The sequence below is a fragment of the Symphalangus syndactylus genome, chromosome 12 (assembly GCF_028878055.3).
Source record: "Symphalangus syndactylus isolate Jambi chromosome 12, NHGRI_mSymSyn1-v2.1_pri, whole genome shotgun sequence".
Taxonomy (NCBI): domain Eukaryota; kingdom Metazoa; phylum Chordata; class Mammalia; order Primates; family Hylobatidae; genus Symphalangus; species Symphalangus syndactylus.
The window spans coordinates 49,960,453-49,966,708 of record NC_072441.2 but is presented as its reverse complement, the minus strand read 5'-3'; the positions used below and the strand labels follow the sequence as shown (position 1 = coordinate 49,966,708).

Genomic DNA, 6,256 nt, shown 5'->3' with positions numbered 1-6,256 from the left:
TCCCCATGCAGTAAAGCCATTTCCCTCTACCATAGAAATGGTAGCAGGATGATCTATAAAAATATTAATTTGTACTGTAACCTTCTTTCTTTTGCATGTATTTTCCTTCCTATATACCAAGTCTTTGTGATTCCCCGTCTGGGGGTCTTTTGCACTGTGGGCCAAAAAAAACAAACTAGTTTTGTTTCTAAAAGCCCAACCTCAATATTGTACTGGATCTTCGCTGGAAGGAGCCATAATGCAGGCGAAGTTAAGGCCAAAGCTTGGAGGTTGAAACATCATTATGAAGAGGGGTGGGGGCAAAGGGGAGGCCAGCCCTGGGCTTTACACCTTCTAAAAGAATTGCACATTTTATCTGCTTGGGGTGGCTGTGGAATCTCTGATGAGACCTGTGATGCAAGTGGAAATTTTGGATACTTTGATCTTGACAAAGACATATTGGAGTCCCCATTCTTAAAGAGCACCTGCTGGCTTGAACAGTGAGCATACAGGCAATGAACTTCATGAACAGGAAGCCAGAAGGCCCTTCCCAGGCACTGGGCTTGGCTCTGCGGATCTCAGAGTCTGTGTAGCAAACTCAGTGATAACAAAGATTGAATTTCTTGCCAGCTTTTTGGAATAGGAACTCAAAACACATAGAATTTGTTTTAGGAAATTATAAGTAAAGTTGACATTAATCCTGTGTTGTGGCTTGCAAATTCTTACACATTACCCCACTCATATTCCATAATAAGCAAATGCATTCTTTGCTCCTGAATCAGGGACATATGTTCTCAGCAGTCTCATTTCTGTGTTCTTAGGACCCTTGATACCTAGTGCACAAAGCTCCACTCCATTACCACTGGAAGACCCCCCTTTAGAATCTACATATCTGGCTAGAAAGAAGCTTAGACTAGTATTAGTTATAATGTGAACTCATTTCATACGTACTCAGAACATTCATGAATTCAATTCTACCTGCTAGTATTCTTTGGTACAACCACAGCTTTTATCTGGTACTCGACCACAGAAGTAGTTTGTATTAATGCTGGAGCAAAATCAGTCTTCTTTGGACTTCTTGAGAAATTTGTATCTGTATAGGGTTGATATACAAAGGATTCTGCTTTAGATGGACAATTTGGAAGATTTTCAAGGATAATTTTTGATTACTAAAATTTTGCCTTACCTTTTTTTTATTCTAGAAACTAGGTTGGTACAAAAGTAATTGCAGTTTTTGCCATTACTTTTAATTGCTTATTGTCCAATTCCACATTGAAAGTAATGGCAAAAACTGCAATTAGTTTTGCAGCAACCTAATAGCTCACTAATATGATACTTCGTCATTTTAGATATATCTTTCTCAAATCACACAAATATTACTCATTAAATAAATAAATTCTAGTTTTTTCAACTCTATCCTGACGATATTACCGTAATCAAAAAAGGAGATGCCACAGAAGTCTGAAAGCGAAAGGGAATGCAGATGACAGCAGCATCTTCAAGGAAAGGCATGGAGGATATTCAGGAGCTATAAAATCACAGGTTAGAGAAGTTATAGGAAGAAAAAAGATAAGTGCAGATTTGACAAGTTTTTTTCTGGCTTTAGATCTCTGTTATTTAAGCTCGGTGCCTCATACAGTTCACGCCATTCTTGATAAGCGTCCCCTTAAGTCTCTCTAAAAATCATTAATATTATCTTGCAAATAACACTCCGTGAGGTTGTGAAACCTTAGTTTGCTTCTCCAGATCTCTCTCACTTATTTCTGGGACTGTTTCCATTACTGATATTCTGATGGCTTCTGAACTTAACTCTGTAGCCATGACCTCTCTCCCGACCTCCAGACTGTTTTTTAATCCAATTGCCTACCTGACATCTCCTCTGAATTTCTAAAAGGTCACAAAATAAATAGCCCTCTCCCTGAACCTATTCCCAGTTCTCTCCGTTTTTCAATAATTGGCCATTTCTCTAAGAGTTGCTTCAGCTAGAGACCAAGCAGTGTTTTGTTTGTTCATTTGTTTTTTGTTTGTTTCTGTTTTGTTTTATTTTTTCTTTTGAGATGGAGTCTGTCACCCAAGCTGGAGTGCAATGGCACGATCTCGGCTCACTGCAACCTCCGCCTCCCAGGTTCAAGTGATTCTCCTGCCTCAACCTCCAGAGTAGATGGGATTACAGGTGCCAGCCACCATACCTGGCTAAGTTTTGTATTTTTAGTAGAGATGGGGTTTCACTATGTTAGCCAGGCTGGTCTTAAACTCCTGATCTCAAGTGATCTGCCCACTTCAGCCTCCCAAAGTGCTGGGATTACAGGCATGAGCCATTGTGCCCGGCCCCATGCAGTGTTTTAAATTCTGTTCTTTTCTCCAACCCAACATCCAACATGTCAGCAAATCCTGTCTACTGTTATTTGCAAAGTATGTCCCAAGTCAACTAAGTATTTTTCTGTTTCCATTGCTGCTATCTTCGTCTCAGCACCCACCATCATTTTCCTGAAATGCTGCCATAGTCTCTAGACTGACCTCTCCACTTCCCCTTCTGCTGCCACTTCCCTCCACATTCCAGGCTCTACAGAGCAACTATGGTGAAGCTACAAAAACAAAATTCAGATCATGGCAATTCCTAGCTAAAGCCTTCTAGTAGTTTCCTATTGCACACAGAATAAAGTCCAAATGCCTGATGTGGTTTGACAGTTTCTCCATGACTCAATGCCTACTCATCTTCATGAATCACCTTCTACCACTCTTTCACTTGCTCACACACTATGGTTTCCCCTATGACCTTCTCCTGGGTTTTTGAAATGCCAAGCTTATTATGATCTTCAGCCTGTGCCCTTGCGGTTAATGCTACCTGGAATGTTCTTCCCTCAGGATCTTCACAAGGCTGATTCTTTTTTGCTTTTCGAATCTCAGCTCTAGTGGCGTCTTCTCAGTGAGACCTACACTGACTCCAGCTCTCAGTCGCATCAACATCTTTAATTTTTTATTAAACTCATGGATACCCAAAACGCCCTTTTATTTGTGGGCTGGTTTGTGATCTACCTTCACCTTCCTAAGTCTGTCTTATTCTCTGCCATGTCCTTGGCACCTGCTAGGATGTAGTCACAGAGTAGAACCTCATGAACAGGTGGTAAATGAATGGATGAAAGTCTCTAAGGTGTATTTCATTTGGGTTCATTAATTTTTTTTTAACTAAAATGTGGCAATCTCCACATTTTTTTATCTTGCTTTATTTCCCTTTTGGGATACCTGCTGCTAAAACCTCTTCTTGTCCCATAGCCACAGGGATGAGTTTCTGTAGCCTAACCCTTCTTCCCTCCTCACTTCCCCCACAGAGGAGCAGACAATGAACATTTCTAGCATGACCATTTCTAAAGCTGCATCAAGCTTTCTAGAGCTAGTTCAATGAATCCAAACAGTAATGGAACTACTTCTATATGAACCTAAGGAAAGTGCCTTTTGCTTTTCATGGCTGTGCCCAAACAATCTGTGCTCCTGTTTTTAGTGGCCTACTGAGCTCCCAATGAGATAGTTTTTTAGTATATATATTTTTTGCAGTCCTCATTCCCAAGGATTCAGATAGGAGTTTAGGGCTATTGTGGACCAGGGGAAATATTTGAGAAACAGACCCCATTTGTGCATAAATCTTCTCACAAAACTGGTTCTGGTCAGTGTCTGGGCCTGATACTTTCAAGGCCCCTGGTTCCTGGTGCAAATAGCTTCTACAGATCTTTCCACTCCAGGCTGTCGGCCTTGTCTGGATATAGCTGGATCCCACCATGAACACAGCTTAAGCTCCAGCTGCTATCCCCAGTCCAATGCCAAAGTGATATTATAATCCTGACACAGGACTGATTAACCATGCCTAAGTGGTTAGGAAAGGATTCATGGAGGAGAGAATATTTAAGCTCATTTCAAGGGGTAAGTTGAAGAATGTAAGGCAGAGAGGGAAGTGAAAGCAGAAAAAAAATGATGTATATATACAAAGACATAGAAACTATACAATCAGGTCCTTAAGAGGAATTTAGTAGTGTTAGAGTAGAAGAGGAGGGAGAAAGGGCTGGTAAGGGAAGTTGGAATCAGGTCATTTAGGCCTTGTGAGCCCTGACAAGGAACTGAGTTTTAATGAATAGGGGAATGTCACTGAATACATTTTTAAGCAAGAGACAGATGTCATCAAAACTTTCTTTTATAAATATAACTCTGGTAGGAGCATATATAACAAATTAGTGTGGGAGAGATTACTGGTAGAGAGATCAGAGAGCGGTCTATTACCAGGGTCAGGCAGGAGAAAAATAGAAACATGAACTAAGGGGATAGCAATAATGGTAGAGGGGAAAGAATAAGAAGGATCTGATTTCAGGTGCATTTCAGAGACAGCATAGTCTTGATACTGGCTGATTGGCTCTGAGGGATTATGGAAAATAAGTCTCAAGGGTGATTAACCAAATTTTGCTCTTGGAAAATTGTGAGACTTAATACGGCATCAGTTGAGATAATTAATCCAAGAAGAGAAAGAATAGAGAAGAAGAGAGAAAGATGTTTGCCATACTTCAATAACACAGCCCAGAAGAAAAGTCTTACGTCGTAGATACAGTATTTAAGGATGGGGTTGTAGTGCTACTAGGACAGGAAGCTAGGCCACCCCATTGATATTGTTGATGGAATGGAGGGGTAATCTGACACATGTGGCATATTAGTAGTTTGTACTAAGGATTCTGATCTGTATTGAAAAGGTAAGTGATCCTCAAAGAGTCACTGATCCTTGTCTGACATTTACCCATTCTCTAACTTCCATAAGCAGTCTGTTGGCATTCTCGCACTGATATATACAGAGCTCTTTGCCTTTTCAGTCTCATTGCACGAACACTGAATCACTGTCTGTGCTGTAGGAAGGAGAAACCAATGTTTTGGTTTTTGCTTTTTAAAATTTGTGGTGCTTAAAGCAGAGAGGCATTAGAGTACAGAACTAGGAGTCAAAAGATTTTGGTTCTTTTCCTAGTTGCTCAAGTTAGGTAGCCTTTCTTTTTTTTTCTTTCTATTTCCTTCCTTCCTTTTTTCCTTTCCTTATTTTTTAAAACTTTGGTTTCAACATCTGTAAAATGGTGACGAATGGTGGTGGTGGTTGTAACATTTTGGCTACTTGGCAGGAATCAAATGTAAGGATCAAGTGGGATAATGTTTACAACGATTCAATGTGTTGCTATTTACTTAAAGTATAGTAGCAGCAAATATTATCCAATGAAATTACCTGGTATGTTGTACAGAATGCTCCATGATGCCTGGAGAAGATGGCCACATTTCCATAACAGTCAGTTTTGTGTAATAATAGAATAGTGATTGAGAACAGAGGCTCCAGAGCACACTGCAGCTAGTGGAAGTGCCAGTCAGCCACTTTTCAGTGGAATGATCATACACAAGTTATTTGGACTCTTTAAATCTTTCTTTCACTATCAATAAAATAGAGACAGTAATTCTTATTTCACAAATTTTATATGATAAAGCAGATGATACAAGTATTGAGGATATTGATTTTATCCTATCACACTTGTGTGTAAGAAATGTCATATGATTCTTCTAAATAAAAACTAAATCTCACTATGAGCAGCCATTCACCAGGATAGTGAGACAGCTATTATCATTCATATTTGTTCTTTGCCTCTAGCCACAGAGAGTTGTTTCCAAAGAATCTGGGAGTCTTATATTGTGTCTTGAAGGAAAACAATTCTCAGCTCCTCAACCCATGGTAGTTGCTATTAGATGCTTATAGTTCAACTCTAATAGAAGAGGCTCTGCTAGTTCTGTGTCAAGCTTGGGTGTAGGGGCCTTTGCTTAGACTGGGAGGTTCAGCTTTTAGTGCCCCTAGTACAGCACACAGCCATTCACTCCAAGGCCTTGTATCTTCTGAGAGAGCAGAAACTGAATTAGGTGTGGATCTTCACTAACTGCAAAACCAGTCAAAACCCCCACCCCTTCCCAGGTTTGGAGTATCTCCCGTCTTTCAGGTTCAGAGTATTTGGCCTCTCTGCTTGCATACTTTCTCCACTCAGCCTTGGCATTTCCCACGCAATTTCTCCTCAAAGGATCTTTAAAAACAATGCTGCTATTTCTTTCCTGGGGGCATGGTGAATAGCATATTTACCCAGTTGAAGTTGTCATGTGAAATCCGTGTTTTATGCATATAGATCATTTATCATGCTTCCTAGCACAAGGTAAGTGCTCTATGAATGGCAACTGTGATGGAGAGCTGCTGTCACTCCTGAACTATCTTCCAGCTTCCTCA

At 40.2% G+C, this 6,256-nt stretch overlaps 1 long non-coding RNA gene across 1 annotated transcript; it reads right to left on the bottom strand.

The window, feature by feature from the left end:
- Window positions 1-959: 959 nt before the first annotated feature.
- LOC134734634 (uncharacterized) lies at window positions 960-6,198 on the bottom strand. The gene is made up of 3 exons (XR_010117759.1): window positions 6,116-6,198; window positions 5,225-5,423; window positions 960-1,072 (listed from the first exon to the last, which is right to left on the bottom strand). It is a non-coding gene; the product is annotated as an uncharacterized lncRNA (long non-coding RNA).
- Window positions 6,199-6,256: the final 58 nt, after the last annotated feature.